This window comes from Scyliorhinus torazame, chromosome 18 (genome assembly GCF_047496885.1).
Source record: "Scyliorhinus torazame isolate Kashiwa2021f chromosome 18, sScyTor2.1, whole genome shotgun sequence".
Classification (NCBI taxonomy): Eukaryota; Metazoa; Chordata; class Chondrichthyes; order Carcharhiniformes; family Scyliorhinidae; genus Scyliorhinus; species Scyliorhinus torazame.
In genome coordinates, this window is record NC_092724.1 from 4812003 (window position 1) to 4828915 (window position 16913).

Consider the following 16913-nt stretch of genomic DNA (forward strand, 5'->3'; position numbering starts at 1 on the left):
AACTCCACCAATCTTCGTATCATCTGCAAATTTACTGACCCACCCTTCAACTCCCTCATCCAAGTCATTAATGAAAATCACAAACAGCAGAGGACCCAGAACTGATCCCTGCGGTACGCCACTGGTAACTGGGATCCAGGCGGAATATTTGCCATCCACCACCACTCTCTGACTTCTATCGGTTAGCCAGTTCGTTATCCAACTGGCCAAATTTCCCACTATCCCATGCCTCCTTACTTTCTGCAGAAGCCTACCATGGGGAACCTTATCAAATGCCTTACTAAAATCCATGTACACTACATCCACTGCTTTACCTTCAGCCACATGCTTGGTCACCTCCTCAAAGAATTCAATAAGACTTGTAAGGCAAGGCCTACCCCTCACAAATCCGTGCTGACTATCCCTAATCAAGCAGTGTCTTTCCAGGTGCTCAGAAATCCTATCCTACAGTACCCTTTCCATCACTTTGCCTACCACCGAAGTAAGACTAACTGGCCTGTAATTCCCAGGGTTATCCCTAGTTCCTTTTTTGAACAGGGGCACGACATTTGCCATTCTCCAATCCGCTGGTACCACCCCTGTTGACAGTGAGGATGAAAAGATCATTGCCAACGGCTCTGCAATTTCATCTCTTGCTTCCCATAGAATCCTTGGATATATCCCGTAAGCCCCGGGGGACTTGACTATCCTCAAGTTTTTCAAAATGCCCAACACATCTTCCTTCCTAACAAGTATTTCCTCAAGCTTACCAGTCTGTTTCACACTGTCCTCTCCAACAATACCGCCCCTCTCATTTGTAAATACAGAAGAAAAGTACTCGTTCAAGACCTCTCCTATCTCTTCAGACTCAATACACAATCTCCCGCTACTGTCCTTGATCGGACCTACCCTCGCTCTAGTCATTCTCATATTTCTCACATATGTGTAAAAGGCCTTGGGGTTTTCCTTGATCCTACCCGCCAAAGATTGTTCATGCCCTCTCTTAGCTCTCCTAATCCCTTTCTTCAGTTCCCTCCTGGCTATCTTGTATCCCTCCAGCACCTTGTCTGAACCTTGTTTCCTCAGCCTTACATAAGTCTCCTTCTTCCTCTTAACAAGACATTGAACCTCTCGTCAACCATGGTTCCCTCACTCAACCATCTCTTCCCTGCCAGAAGATGTCCTCCAGTTCTGAACAGCAGATGCCTGCCCCCTATTTATGTAATACATTGTAAACTTCCCAAAAGATAACTCCAAGTAAGTGATCCTTTGCAGTAGTGATCTTCTTCTGCAGTAGGATTAATACCCATGAGGTTGCTCTTTAAATCCAGCTGTATAGCTGCTGGTTTAACTGATATTCCCACTTGCTTGGCAGGTTCAAGAACACAATACCTACCCTGAAAATCCTTGAGTTGCTGCTTTCCCTGGTCTTGATATTGACGTTGAAAGTAAGGGAATGGAAATATCTTCATGGAAGAGCAATGTGCTGGCAAAATGACATTAACGCATTTGCCAGAAAAGCTGCCCAAAGTAATTGCTTTTGCTAACACACTGGTAATTTGGAGGTTGGCTGTGCTGAAAGTCTCGCGTGTGAACACAGGCCGATCGAGGTCTCCAACAGAATCTGAAGTCGTGACGCAAGTGGATTTTGAATGCTGAGCGTTAGTACTCATCAAAAGCTTCATATTTTGGGGCTGCCGGTTTGGGCGGTCTCTCTATCCCCGCCCATTTGGGAAAATTTCAGTTCATTATAATGAGAATCCATTCAGCTTTTCTTCTGCCGAAAACACTTTCAATTGTAACGATTGAAGATATTGTCAGATCGTACAGCACAGGGGGAAGCTACCCAGCCAATTGTTCCTGTGCTGCCTCCCTGGGTGCTTGGCCATATAGCCATACATTTCTGTTACTTTTTATTTCTGTAATCGGTCAGCTTTGGGTACGATTCTATCCTGATGAAATAATTTGAACGAGGAACCAGGGCCAATGGAATCATACCCCAGTTTGACTCAGTTACCAGAAGAGAGGCAGAGCTCACTTGTTAAACAGTTGCTATGTAAATAGCTCAACATTATGGGCAAGATTTCCTGGCCTCCCCATGCTTCTCAGTGAAGGGAGGCGGCCCGCACCCCTGGGAAACCTGTGGCGAGGGGGGTGCGCCGTAAGCGGGACCAGACGGTCCTTCAGCATGAACACCAGGAGATCTTGCCCCTTATCCTTCTCACTCAGTCCACACGATGGGAAAACTGATTGCACCTTGGAGGTTAGTGTCACTTTTGGTACATTATGACATTGTAGACACACAGCATAACTACAGGGGAAAGTCGTCTGTGCCATTTACGGTGACACGAAGCATAAGAACACTTGAGGAGTTGTTTATTTGAGGGGTGCAAGTGAGCTGGAATTCTGTTATTGTTGGGTTACCTTGGAAACTGTTGGGTGCCTTACTCTTTTTTAAAATTCATTTACAGGATGTGGGCGTCGCTGGTTAGACCAGCATTTATTGCCCATCCCTAGTTGCCCTTCAGAAGGTGGTGGTGAATTGTCTTCTTGAACCGCTGCAGTTCTTCAGGTGTAGGTACACCCATTATGCTGTCAGGGAGGGAGTTCCAGGATCTTGTCCCAGCGACAGTGAGCGAGGGGCGATATATTTCCAAGTCAGGGTGGTGAGTGACTTGGAGGGGAACCTCCAGGTGGTGGGGTTCCCAGATATCTGCTGCTCTTGTCCTTCTAGATGGTAGTGGTCATGGATTTGGAAGGTGCTGACGAAGGAACCTTGGTGAATTCCTGCAGTGCATCTTGTAGATGGTACACACGGCTGCCGCTGATCATTGGTGGTGGATGGAGTGAATGTATGTGGAAGGGGGAGCAATCAAGTGGGCTGCTTTGTCCTGGATTGTGTCAAGCTTTTTGAGTGTTGTTGGAGCTGCACTCATCCAGGCAAGTGGAGAGTATTCCATCACACTCCTGACTTGTGCCCTGTAGATGGTGGACAGACTTTGGGGGGTCAGGAGGTGAGTTACTCGCCGTAGGATTCCCAGCCTCTGACCTGCCCTGGTATCCTTAGCAAGCGATCTGCCATGAGGACAAAGATCTTTTTTTAAAGTAACTTTTATTTACATGCTCAGTCTTCTTCTTCAGCGATCACTCGCTAACGAGTATGATTGTCCACCTAAGAAACTCCGAATAATCGTCATGGGTTCTGTGTGTCCTTGCATAGCTGATGAGCCCGATCATAGGGCCAATCTTCACCCGCACACGTGGCAGGTGTTTCCGAAGGTGGGATTGGTCCTTGGACGCTAAGTCGCAGGTATTCCTTTCTCGGGCTCCTTTTCCAGGCCTCCTCTTGCCGCCGGGTGTCCTCGAAGAATTGTGTCCCTTGAATCAGGAGGTTCCCCCAAGTAGGTCTCTTCTGAGCAAGGGTCTCCCAGGCTTTGACGTCAATGTTGCCGTTCTTGAAGTAAACTTTCAGGGTGTCTTTGAAGCGCTTCCTTTGTCCTCCTTTTTCAGGAGCCTTCCTTGAGTTGTGCGAAGATTTGCTTTGGCAGTCGGGTGGCACACGCCAGCCATTTTGCTTCCGTCACAGGAGAGCTGAATTCTCAGAACGTGTTTGTGTAAAACACATTGGTACCTGTACAGATATCAGAACTTCAACAGACTTGCTGATCAATGGCTCTGCAGGGTAGTCATGCATTGAATTTTCAATGTCCCTATGGACACCAGCCAACGGCAGTGGGCCCACAGAACCTTTTGATTTAAAGGTGAAAAACCGGAGAGCTGTCACTTGCTGCACCAATGCTGGATTAGGGAGGCGGAAAATGAACCAGACACAATTCTTGCTCCTGACCTCTGGGTTTGGTTCCAATGGATAATTCTACAGAGGGGCTTCTGGTGGCAGAGCGTGAGAAACCTCAGAGGAATCGTACCAATGGCTAAATATAACCAACTCTGCTTATGACACAGAATGAGTGCAATATTAATGTCGCTCAAATATAAATTATATTCATTGAAGTTCAGAAAAATGAGAGGTGATGTGATTGAAACATATAAAAGATTCTTAGCGGGTTAGACAGGGTAAATGTTGGGAGGATGTTTCCACTCATGGGAGAGTGCAGGACCAGCGGGCGAGTTGCAGAATAAGATGGTGCTCATTTAAGACGGCTTTTAAAAAAATAAATTGAGAGTACCCGGTTATTTTTTCCCAATTAAGGGGCAATTTAGCGCGGCCAATCCACCTACCCTGCACATCTTTGGGTTGTGGGGGTAAAACCCACACAGACACGGGGAGAATGTGCAAACTCCACATGGACAGTGACCCGGGGCTGGGATTCGAACCCGGGTCCTCAGCGCCATGATGCAGCAGTGCTAACCACTGCGCCACGGTGCTGTCCTTTTAAGACGGCTTTGAGAAAGAATTTCTACTCTCAAAGAGTGGGGAGTCTTTGGAATTCTCTACCCTAGGAAGCTGTAAAGGACGAGTCCTTGAACATTTTCGCAGCTGAAATCGATAAGTTTTTAATCAGTTGGGGAATGAAGGGTTACGGAGAGAAGGCAGAAAAGCGGAATTTGCAAGTGTTAGATCAGCCATGATCTTATTAGATGGTGGAGTAGGCTCGAAGAGCTGAATGGCCTCCTCCTGTTCCTATTTCTTATGGTTTACAAATAAACTCATCAACCTCGGGCTAGGGAGGGGAGTAATGTCCAGGAGGGGTCCCCTGCTGATGCAGTGAGCCCAATTTCAACTCTGACGGGTTTTGAGTGAGTGAAAATCAGGGCTGGCGCGCGGGCTTTATCAAACTCAGAAGCAAGGGAAAGTTTATTGAGGCTCTGCTGCCACTATGAAGGTACGTCGGTGGTGAGCGTTGGAGAATCAAGGTCTTACCAGTCTGTTTGTGCAGGTCAAGGAGACAGATCCTGAGTCGGAATTAGAACATGGTAATTTGCTGCAGTGAGGGAATTCGGTGCAGAGTGGGAGAAGGTGCTTTTTCCCTACCATTTTGTTCTCTTTCTTCTGGCCTGTAACTTTTTACCTGCAGGGAGAGAACCAGAGAGCATCCTGGGAAGGTAAGTGATTTTTATTTTTATTACCTTTTCAAATTGTGTGTGTGTGTGGGGGGGGGGGAACTGAAGTGACATCACAGTAAAGCTGTGACCTGATAGGCTGGTTGGGAATCTACACTAAATTTAAAAATTTAGCATTGTTAAACTAATTAGACATAATTACGTAATTACTTAATTATAATTTAGAGGGGTATCGAAGCCAGAGATCGGAGAGTACTGTATTTATCTTTCACATTTATAGTAGAAATCTAGTGCTCGGAAACATATAGTTAACAGTAACTTAAATTTCTTAATTTTTTTATTTAATTTACTAATTAATTAACGCAATGTCAATTAGAGGGGTGCTGTGCTCTGACTGTGAGATGTGGCAGGTCCGGGAAGCTTCCAGCATCCCGGATGGCTTCATCTGCAGAAAGTGCACCCAACTGGAGTTCCTCACAGACCGCATGGTTCGGTTGGAGCAGCAGTTGGATGCACTTAGGAGCATGGAGGGGCGGAAAGCGTCATAGATCGCAGTTATATAAATGTAGTCACACCCAAGGTGCAGGCAGAGAAATGGGTGACCAACAGAAGGGGCAGGCAGTCAGTGCAGGAATCCCCTGTGATTGTCCCCCTCTTGAACAGTTATATCCCTTTGGATACTGTCGGGGGGGATAGCCTATCAGGGGAAAACAGCAGCAGCCAGAGCAGTGGCACCACAGCTGGCTCTGATGTTCAGCAGGGAGGGTCAAAGCGCATAAGAGCAATAGTCATAGGGGACTCTATAGTCAGGGGCACAGATAGGCGGTTCTGTGGATGTGAAAGAGACTCCTGGATGGTATGTTGCCTCCCTGGTGCCAGGGTCCCTGATGTCTCAGGATGGGTAGAGGGCATCCTGAAGGGGGAGGGCAAACAGGCAGAGGTCGTTGTACATATTGGTACTAATGACATAGGCAGGAAGGGGCATGAGGTCCTGCAGCAGGAGTTCAGGGAGCTAGGCAGAAAGTTAAAAGACAGAACATCTAGGGTTGTTAGCTCGGGATCACTCCCTGTGCCACGTGCCAGTGAGGCTACAAATAGGAAGATAGAGCAGCTAAACACGTGGCTAAACAGCTGGTGTAGGAGGGAGGGTTTCCGTTATCTGGACCACTGGGAGCTCTTCCGGGGCAGGTGTGACCTGTACAAGAAGGACGGGTTGCATCTAAACTGGCGAGGCATAAATATCCTGGCCGCGAGGTTTGTTAGTGTCACACGGGAGGGTTTACACTAGCATGGCAGGGGGGTGGGCACTGGAGCAATAGGTCAGAAGGTGAAAGCATTGAGGGAGAACTAGGGAATAGGGCCAGTATGGCTCTGAGGCAGAGCAGACAGGGAGATGTTGCTGAAAGCAGCGGGTCTGGTGGCCTGAAGTGCATAGGTTTTAATGCAAGAAGTATTACGGGTAAGGTAGATGAACTTAAAGTTTGGATTAGTACTTGGAACTATGACATTGTTGCCATTACAGAGACCTGGTTGAGGGAAGGACAGGATTGGCAGCTAAACGTTCCAGGATTTAGATGTTTCAGAAGGGATAGAGGGGGATGTAAAAGGGGTGGCGGAGTTACGCTACTGGTTAGGGAGAATATCACAGCTGTACTACGGGAGGACACCTCAGAGGGCAGTGAGGCTATATGGGTAGAGATCAGGAATAAGAAGGGTGCAGTCACAATGTTGGCGGTTTATTACAGGCCTCCCAACAGCCAGCGGGAGATAGAGGAGCAGATAGGTAGACAGATTTTGGAAACGAGTAAAAACAACTGGGTTGTTGTGATGGGAGACTTCAACTTCCCCAATATTGACTGGGACTCACTAGGGGCTAGGGGCTTAGACAGGGCAGAGTTTGTAAGGAGCATCCAGGAGGGCTTCTTAAAACAATATGTAGATAGTCCAACTAGGGAAGGGGCTGTACTGGACCTGGTATTAGGGAATGAGCCCGGCCAGGTGGTAGAAGTTTCAGTAGGGAGCATTTCGGGAACAGTGACCACAATTCAGTAAGTTTTAAAGTGCTGGTGGACAAGGATAAAAGTGGTCCTAGGGTGAATGTGCAAAATTGGGGGAAGGCTAATTATAACAATATTAGGCGGGAACTGAAGAACCTAGATTGGGGGTGGATGTTTGAGAGTAAATCAACATCTGACAAGTGGGAGAGGTATTGTAGGCCTCGTCAAAAGAAAAAGGAGGCATTTGTCACGGCTAGAAGGCTGGGAACAGACGAAGCCTGTGTGGAATATAAGGAATGTAGGAAGGAACTTAAGCAAGGAGTCAGGAGGGCTAGAAGGGGTCACGAAAAGTCATTGGAAAATAGGTTTAAGGAAAATCCCAAGGCTTTTTACACGTACATAAAAAAGCAAGAGGGTAGCCAGGGAAAGGGTTGGCCCACTGAAGTAGAGGCAAGGGAACCTATGTGTGGAGCCAAAGGAAATGGGCGAGGTACTAAATGAATACTTTGCATCAGTATTCACCAAAGAGAAGGAATTGATGGATGTTGAGTCTGGAGAAGGATGTGGAGATAGCCTGGGTCACATTGAGATCCAAAAAGACGAGGTGTTGGAAGTCTTGAAAAATATTAAGGAAGATAAGTCCCCAGGGCCTGATGGGATCTACCCCAGAATACTAAAGGAGGCTAGAAAGGAAATTGCTGAGGCCTTGACATAAATCTTTGGATCCTCACTGTCTTCAGGTGATGTCCCGGAGGACTGGAGAATAGCCAATGTTGTTCCTTTGTTTAAGAAGGGTAGCAAGGATAATCCAGGGAACTACAGGCCGGTGAGCCTTACGTCAGTGGTAGGGAAATTACTGGAGATAATTCTTTGAGACAGGATTGACTCCCATTTGGAAGCAAATGGACGTATTAGCGAGAGGCAGCATGGTTTTGTGAAGGGGAGGTCGTGTCTCACTAACTTGATAGAGTTTTTCGAAGAGGTCACAAAGATGATTGATGCAGGTAGGGCAGTGGATGTTGTCTATATGGACTTCAGTAAGGCCTTTGACAAGGTCCCTCATGGTAGACTAATACAAAAGGTGAAGTCACACGGGATCAGGGGTGAGCTGGCAAGACGGATACAGAACTGGCTAGGTCACAGAAGGTAGAGAGTAGCAATGGAAGGGTGCTTTTCTAATTGGAGGGCTGTGGCTAGTGGTGTTCCGCAGGGATCAGTGCTGGGACCTTTGCTGTGAGTAGTATATATAAATGATTTGGAGGAAAATGTAACTGGACTGATTAGTAAGTTTGCAGACAACACAAAGGTTGGTGGAATTACGGATAGCGATAAGGACTGTCAGAGGATACAGCAGGATTTAGATCGTTTGGAAATGGCCGCAGAGATGGCAGACGGAGTTTAATCCGGACAAATGTGAGGTAATGCATTTTGAAAGGTCTAATGCAGGTAGGGAATATACAGTGAATGGTAGAACCCTCAAGAGTATTGAAAGTCAGAGAGATCTAGGTGTACAGGTCCACAGGTCACTGAAAGGGGCAACACAGGTGGAGAAGGTAGTCAAGAAGGCATACGGCATGCTTGCCTTCATTGGCTGGGGCATTGAGGATAAGAATTGGCAAGTCATGTTGCAGCTGTATAGAACCTTAGTTGAGCCACACTTGGAATATAAGTGTTCAATTCTGGTCGCCACACTACCAGGAGGATGTGGAGGCTTCAGAGAGGGTGCAGAAGAGATTTACCAGAATGTTGCCTGGTATGGAGGGCATTAGCTATGAGGAGCGGTTGAATAAACTCGGTTTGTTCTCACTGGAACGACGGAGGTTGAGGGGCGACCTGATAGAGGTCTACAAAATTATGAGGGGCATCGACAGAGTGGATAGTCAGAGGCTTTTTCCCAGGGTAGAGGGGTCAATTACTCGGGGGCATAGGTTTAAGGTGCGAGGGGCAAGGTTTAGAGGAGGTGTACGAGGCAAGTTTTTTTACACAGAGGGTAGTGGGTGCCTGGAACTCGCTGCCGGAGGAGATGGTGGAAGCAGGGACGATAGTGACATTTAAGGGGCATCTTGACAAATACATGAATAGGATGGGAATAGAGGGATACGGACCCAGGAAGTGTAGAAGATTTTCATTTAGACAGGCAGCAGGGTCGGCACAGGCTTGGAGGGCCGAAGGGCCTGTTCCTGTGCTGTACGTTTCTTTGTTCTTTGTTCTTTGTTGGAGGTTCTGTGCAGTCTCACTGGAGTCTGCAGTCCCCCTCATGAATGCATGGCCTACTTACAGTGTGAGGCGATCGACGAGGCAGTGTTGACACAAAAGAGGTTTGTTAAACCCTGGCGAACTATATATACTGGACAGAACAACTAATACACAGGTCTTGTTCCTACGACTCCTGGGCTAACTCTGACCAATCCCAACGACCAGAACCGCGCCTAAACTCCTGACAGGCTTACATTCGCATGCTGTGTCCCCATAGGCCCTAGGCCCATCACATGGCCGGTGAAGTATTGCCCCTTAAAGGGACCATGCTACCACACTACCAGTATTCATTCAGCTGATTGGACAGAGCACAAGAAGGCCACGAGTAGGAATTAATGTCTTCAGCCGAAGGAGGGAAACAGCAGATGGAAAATTGGGGCAGCAGAGAAAATAAAAAGCAAGCTGAATCAATCTGCTGCTCCGTGCTATTAGAATCATTAAGAAAATCCATTTCTGTGAAGAACACTAAACTGATATTTGTAAAAATCGAAGAATAATAGGTTGTCAAATCAGAAACAGTATCATTTTACTTGGTTACCTCATTTCACATTTTCTTGGAAGAAGTTAAAGTCAAATTTATTTTCTCCCAAGAAGGCTTAATTGGAATTAGATTAGAAATTACGATCTCTTTGCTACTGGGTTTTAATTAGCGAGGTTGTTATTTCAGGATTTCGGTTTTATTCAAAATTAAATCTTGATGCAAGATTTTTCTAACCAAGAATGTTATTTTTGGCCCGGTTGTAAATTCCTATCAAATCTTTGGTAGGCAAAACATTAACATTTAACCGAAGCCATGAAGTCGCGGCTTACCTGCTAAGCGCTGCTGAGCCTTTGGCCTCAGAACCCTGTTGAGCTAGGTGATCTCTTCAGGGGTGGAAGTGATGAAAGATTCACAGAATCATAAAATGTGACAGCGCGGAGGAGGTTATGCAGCCCCGCTTGCCTGCACCAGCTCTTTGAAAGAATTAGTCCCACCCCCCAGCCTTTTCCCCACCACCATTCCGGCCAGTACCTTTGGAAAATGGGCATTTGTGTCATTTCACTCGGGTTCGGGTCAGGCTTCATACGGGGAAACACACTCTTGCACATCCTCTCTTTTGATTATTTATCGTGATCGCTGATCCTTGGCCACCATTGCTTAACAGACAGCATTTTGTGTTCAATCATGGCCAACAGTGGGAAAATGGGTGGGGGCATGTCTTCACTTTTTAAGTTAAATTGGCCTGTGTCGAACCAAGTGTGGGTTTGGCACATTTTGGGCCAATGGATCAACTCTCTGCAAAAGCTGACACAGGAGCTCGGACAGCCAAACAGGCCTGATGGGGATAGGCAAGGCCTCTGTGTGCAGTCCCACACATAATGAATGCTCTGTTCAGCAAGGTAGATAAAGCTCACAGGGCCCAGCCAATCAAACCCTAACATAGGGTTGCTGGCTTCGGGAAAGGAAGGCTACATGTTGAAGGGAGAGATTCTGATTGAAGGGATTCAATGGAGATGCATGAGCTGAAGATTAGATTCTGATCAGCGGGCAACCGTCAAGCACAAACTCCAGTGGGATCCTCCACTTCGCCGGCAGCGCACTCACGCCCGCGGATTTCCCGACGGTTTGGGGGTTCCCACAATGGGAAACCCAATTGGCCGTCTGCCGGGACGGAGAATCCCGCTGCCACCGGGGGCGCGCCACACCAGAAAACGGGTGCGGTGGGATGGAGAATCCCGCCCATCTGAAACCCTCCACAATTAATAAAATTCGTTATGATGGCTGCAGCATGAATTCTGAGAAACAAACAATGCTACAATTACCACAGTTTAAGATTTATAAGAACAGTGCTTAAAATAGATTAATTGTCTGAATTTGACCTTTTCAGATTAACATGGCTGTTATAACCTACCAGGGTAAGAGCTATTTTTGCTCCTTACTGCATTATTTATTTACAGCTGGTATCAATTGGAGCGTCATAGTATAGGAATTCAGACTTGAAGCATGTTTTTCCCAAGTTAAGTGAGGCAAGTCAGAGCCAAACTACGTCCTTTGCACTTGACAATAAATCCATGAGGTACTGAATTTTGTACGTTAGTGATTAGTCAGCTTGTAAAAACCCAGGAGAAGGAATTGCTGGCCTTCCAGTTGAGGCTCAGCGTTTCGCAAGCCGTCGCAACCACTACTGCTGATGGTCTTCGGAATGATTGCCATAAAAAGCAAATGCTCCCAGGGCTAATGCGTCATTCTATTTAAATGCAACTCGGGAACATTACGCTGCTGTTGACATCTCGCTGGTAATGTACATTCAGTCCTGCTTCTTCGCTCTTTCTCTCCAGCTGCCAACAGATTGCAGATAGGTTTTGTTCCTGATTTCCTGCTCATTAACCAGGTGAATGTTATTGGCATCAAGCCAATGACCTTAACCTCTTGGCAGGTCGGGTTTCCCCCCTCCCCTTCGACAGCTGCACTTTGTTTTTAAAAGGATGGGGTCGCCTTTCCAAAGCCCAGAGCCATGAAGAAAAAATATTTTTGTGAGGTTCCCCTTTGCTGTAGCAGAGCGTGGAGCTCACAAAAGAATTGGACTTAGCTCGGAGGAATGATCGGGCAGACTGAGCTTGCTTTCCGAGCAATGAAGGAGGCTGAGGGGAGAGTTAGGTGTGTAACATCTTGAGGGGTCTCAAGCGAATGGACAAGAGGGAACTAGTTCACTTAGCAGAGGAGATTAATAATCAGGGGACATGAATTTAAAGTAATTGGCAGAAGGATTAGAGGGGAGTTGAGAAATATTCTTACCCAGGGAGCAGTGAGAATTTTGGACTGTTTGAAAGGGGGCAGAGGCATAAACCCTCACCACATTTAAAAAGTACTTGGTTATGTATTTGAAATGGCTCACAGGCAAGAGCTGGAGAGTGGATATAGGGTGGTTCACTGTTTTTATCTGTCTCAGATACAATAATAATAATAAATAATGATTAATAATAATTTTTATTTGTGTCATAAGTAGGCTTACATTAACACTGCAATGAAGTTACTGTGAAAAGCCCCTCGTCACCACACTCCGACGCCTGCTCGGGTACACTGAGGGAGAATTCAGAATGTCCAATTCACCTAACAGCACGTCATTCGGGACTTGTGGGAGGAAACCGGAGCACCCGGAGGAAACCCACGCAGACACGGGGAGAATGTGCAGATTCCACACGGACAGTGTGAGCCAGGAATCGAACCGAGGTCCATGGCATTCTGAAGCCATTGTGCTACTGTGCCGCCAATATGATTGGTCAATATCACTGACCAATTGACCTTCTTTGGTGCTGGAAATATTCTGTGGATGGAATTCCCCCAACCAGCCCATGGTACGTTGATGGTGGGATTGATGATGGGTTTGATGGTGGGTGGGCGCACAGAATCTGGTTGATCAAAAAATCGGAAACCCACCAGTGTATTTACCATAAGGGCATTCTCCCTCTGCTGCACAAGCACATTTGCCTAGCGTTACAATATGATGTTTATATATGTTTCAGACTGTGAACTTAGGTTAAAATGAGGGGATGTGATTATTTGAAGTCTGCCAGATCACAAGTCCGGACGTAGTCAAGGGACTGGCGGACCCAGGTGTGAAGTCTGTACACCTCGGAACAAAGGACAAGGGCAGCTGTGCTAACAGTGAATAGACTTGCTGGCTCCTAGATTTTGGCGAAGAAGGAGGATGGAGAATGGGAAAGAACAGCAGTTGGTGCGGTCAGAAGAATGAAAAGGCAGCAGGTTCTTTGCGAGCTATCAAAGCCAGACGCAGGAGGGAGAGTCAAGGAGACGCAGTCTGCAATCATCTAAGGAATCCAGGAGATACGTCCTGGTGTGGCCAAGGGGAAAGAAAAACCATTAGGGTCAACTCTACTGCTCATACGTCAAACTCTCCAAAAACTAAGGGAAGTGCTTGGACAGCATAAACCCATTGGGAGCTGGAGGTCACGGTAGGTTATTCAAGGACAGTAATTCTACGGAGACTGCAATGTCTGATGTATAATAGAGGAACTTTCCTTTCTGTAGTTTCAAGTATAAGTTTCCTACAAAAATAATGGGCTGGATTCTCCGCCCTGTGACGCCAGCAGCACGGATCACGATCGGGCGTCCGGCCGAAATCGAGGTTCGTGCCAGGTGCAAAACCGATTGCTGTGCTCCAGTGCCCTGCTGGCAGTGGGAACGGGGTTCGCGCCCTCGTGGCAGCGGGTTTTAATAACGCATTTACATCCTCTTAGTAGGCCCGGCACCAGATTCTCCAGGCCCACCTCCGGGCCGGGAATCACTTGGGTACGGACCAGGACAGGCATCACTAAATGTGTACCTGGCACGCTGGCCCCCACATTGGGCCAGGGGGTAACTCCTGAAGGGAGTTGTCACCAAAGTCCACTCGAGGGCCACCTTTCCCCCCCCCCCGCAATGCACTACCTGCCCATCCCTACCCTTCCAGACCCCTCCCTCCACTACCCTCACCCCCCCCCCTCCCTCCACAGGGACCACCCCAACTAAAGGGACCCCCCCAGGGACCCCCCAGAAAAGAGACCCCTGTTAGGAAGTTACAGACCAGTCCAGACAGGAGCAGTGACAGAAATTACAGTTGAACACTTATCTGGAGGGACCATGTGTCTATTTCTGGAGCGAGAACAGCTCTGCCCTGTGTTTAAATCCCTCAGATGTTTTGTTGCAAGACATTCATTCATTTCAGGTAGTGGGCTCTGATTGACAGCTTCCACAAAACAGCTGCAGCCTTTGATTCATTCATCTCCCTTCATGGGTGAGTGACTCTAAATGCTGAAACCCCAATGTTTACAAACATGCACCACATCAAAGAGAGGTAAGTGCACTCAAGCATGTGATTGCAATGCACTTACCTCTCTTTTACATATGACATGTGCTGTAATACCTCTTGCAGTAAATGCCTGGCATAGACCCTTTTGCCTATCATTCTCTGTGATAACGACAGTGCAAGAATATGCCCAGAAGGAATGTCTTGAGAATTGTGGAAATGCATGGTGTTCTGACTCCTGAAAATCCAGCAGTGGGTCTGGGGCAACAGGTTGAGCCAAGGATGGGGAACAGGACTGGGACGGGGGGGGGGGGGTTGGGGTGGCAGAGTTGTGTGCAAATTTATTTTGAAAATCAAGGTACAGAGAGGAGAATTCTAAATCCCCACTCCCAGCGATTCCTCGCAGATTCTGCCAGCCACTCATTCAACTTTACTGTGCAAAGCCAAGAAAATGCAACTGCCACGCCATTGGCTCTCAGTCTGACATATGACGATGTGGACAGATTGTGCGAAGGTTCTAACACTCAGCGGAAGCGTTTTAATGTCACACAAATAATGGAAATGACTGCTGCCCAAATTTCCCTGAAAAAATGCCTCCTGTGCCAATTGGCAAAGGAAATCCCTTTGTGATCAATCAAGTCCCCGAGCGGAATTTAAACCCACAACCTTTTGCTTCACGAGGACTTTTAGGTTCAAAAGATTAAATGACTCAGGTGTGAGATTAATTCCCATGTCAACATTTTGTACAACAGGAGGGGCTGATATTTGCAGAATAGAATTTCAGAGCATAAATTAAAAATATCCAATGCGTCCATCAAAAACAATCATTTCACTATTTAGATCCATGCAATATGATCGCATCAGCAAATAAGTTGATTCCGCTACTGCAGAAAGTGGGCTAACTCCATTGTGGCACAAACTGTCCATGATTTTCAGACGGTCAACAGTTTGAATCAAATATTTATGCACTCAAAGGTATATTTGTTTACTTCTTTTGAGATATTCCTGTATTACAGTTCTTGACGCGAGTTATCACTGTATTATCTCACTTGTTGTGTGCGACTGTCCTGTACATTTCTTGTGAGTTGACAGAACCTGGCAGTTAAAAATAGACCGAATGACAATCGCGGACGGATGTTCTTTGTGATGTCGCGTCTGCTGAGTGCTGGACGCTGAAGGGCTGTTTCATTTTGATTTGCTTGTGAGGTTCCATTCGGACAATAATGTCAGAAAGCAGGTTGGCAAAGAAAACAGTGACATATGCATGTTTTCACGTCGCTTTGATGGTTCCAAATTGTCTGCCTCCTACTGTGGCCATGTTGATGAGGGAGAATGGGACCACACCATCAATATATCTGACTCGAAATGTCTGCCACCCTTGTGGAGCTCCCTGATGGTGCTGGGTTTGATGCTGCGGGAACATATCTCACTGACACGGCTGTAAGTAACAGCTCAAACCGTTCCTCTATTCCTTCTTTTACTTCTTCGCTTCTCTTGTGGGTAAGGTACTAATCTGCAATAGGATGGTCCCTGTCAGTTCTTAAATGAAAATCAAATTGCTCCTGCTTCATAGCATCACCTACAACCTTCTGGAGATCAGGGGATAATTAGCTAGGACAATTGCCACGTGCCACGACTGGCCATAGGTTTCCTGTCCTGTGACACTAACTGGAAGGACCACTTGTGTCTATTGGGTAAGAGCAGAATTCACGCCAGCTGATATTCCTTACCCCTCCCCAATCTCCAACAGTACTACGCTGTATCAATACGCACGGTGGGCTGAAGGGCCTGCACCAGGCTGTACTGTTCTATGTTCTATTACTGCTGGCTGATCATCATTTGCAGCATTAATGCATGTGTAAATAAGTTGCTTATGATTTCCCTACCAATACCATAGATGGGAAATTGTACCCCATTCTCGAGGCTCATGTATGACCAGTAGGTACCCGGGTAACCTTCTAGGGCAATTCTCAGAAACATAACAGAGGTTTGTTTTTTTGCTTTGGACTGGCTTTTATCCCATAAATGTGCATACTTGAGGTGAAAATGATCAGAAGCGAGCCCGCGGACGAGTCACAGGAGGAACCGAAGGATGGAGGACAGGTGCCAGCAAGGGTCCGGCATGCCTGGAAGACCAAGGATGCCCTCATCCACACCAAATTCATATAGGACGAGGCTTTGTCTGTCAGCACACCCCCTCCCCATCCCTTCCCCTCCTTCCCCCGTCCCTCCACCCCAGTGCTCACTCAGTGATCCTCTCTCTTGATCTTTCGTGGTTTACTGTTGTGTCCCCAGGATGCACGTCAGAGGTGGAGGCAGCCTGCTGCTTACTGTGCCCTGTGGCGTTTGTTGCCCTTGGAGGCTCTGGAGCTGGCGGGCCCTGGCTGACTTACTAGTGTCCCAGGCATCGCCATGCCACCCTGTTCTGCCCGCTGCCTCTGAGAAGCGCCGGTGTCAAGAGAGGGCGGTTCAGAAGAACTGAAGACCGTCATCTCCTTGGAGGCAGGCCCGGGTAGGTCTCCAGTGCTTCATCCTCCCTGACGGGGCCCCTAGGGGGACCACAAGGGACAGACGGGGAATCTGAAGTGAGCTCTAGAGGCCTCTGCGTCATCCTGGCATCATCCTAACGCCTCCCCATGGTGCCGACACCCTCAGCCATGGCCCTCAGTGACTGGGACATGCTCTGCAGTGCCTTGGCAATATCCACCTGCATCTGGGACATGTCCCTCAGTGACTGGACATAATGTTCAGGCCCTCAGCCATGGTTGTCACAGACTGAGCCATGACTTGGATACCACCACCCAAGATGCTGACCTCGTGCTCCATGCTTTCCACTGCGGTCACCACCCTAGCGGTGTTGGCCTCGGTGCCA

The 16913-nt window shown here is 47.5% G+C and overlaps 2 long non-coding RNA genes across 4 annotated transcripts in view; one reads left to right on the forward strand and one right to left on the reverse strand.

The window, feature by feature from the left end:
- LOC140394905 (uncharacterized) overlaps positions 1-11329 on the reverse strand; it is a 40512-nt gene extending 29183 nt beyond the window's left edge. Inside the window, exon 1 of the long non-coding RNA XR_011936072.1 lies at positions 11147-11329. This is a non-coding gene — a long non-coding RNA (uncharacterized lncRNA). The remainder of the gene's footprint in view (positions 1-11146) is intronic.
- LOC140394904 (uncharacterized) overlaps positions 1-16913 on the forward strand; it is a 51094-nt gene that overhangs the window by 5855 nt on the left and 28326 nt on the right. The window contains exon 1 of one of the 3 annotated variants that reach the window (XR_011936070.1): positions 11364-11531. The exons of 1 other annotated variant lie outside the window; for it this stretch is intronic. This is a non-coding gene — a long non-coding RNA (uncharacterized lncRNA). Of the gene's footprint in view, positions 1-11363; positions 11532-16913 lie in introns of those variants that run through there. One more of the 3 variants, XR_011936069.1, reaches the window with a different exon arrangement.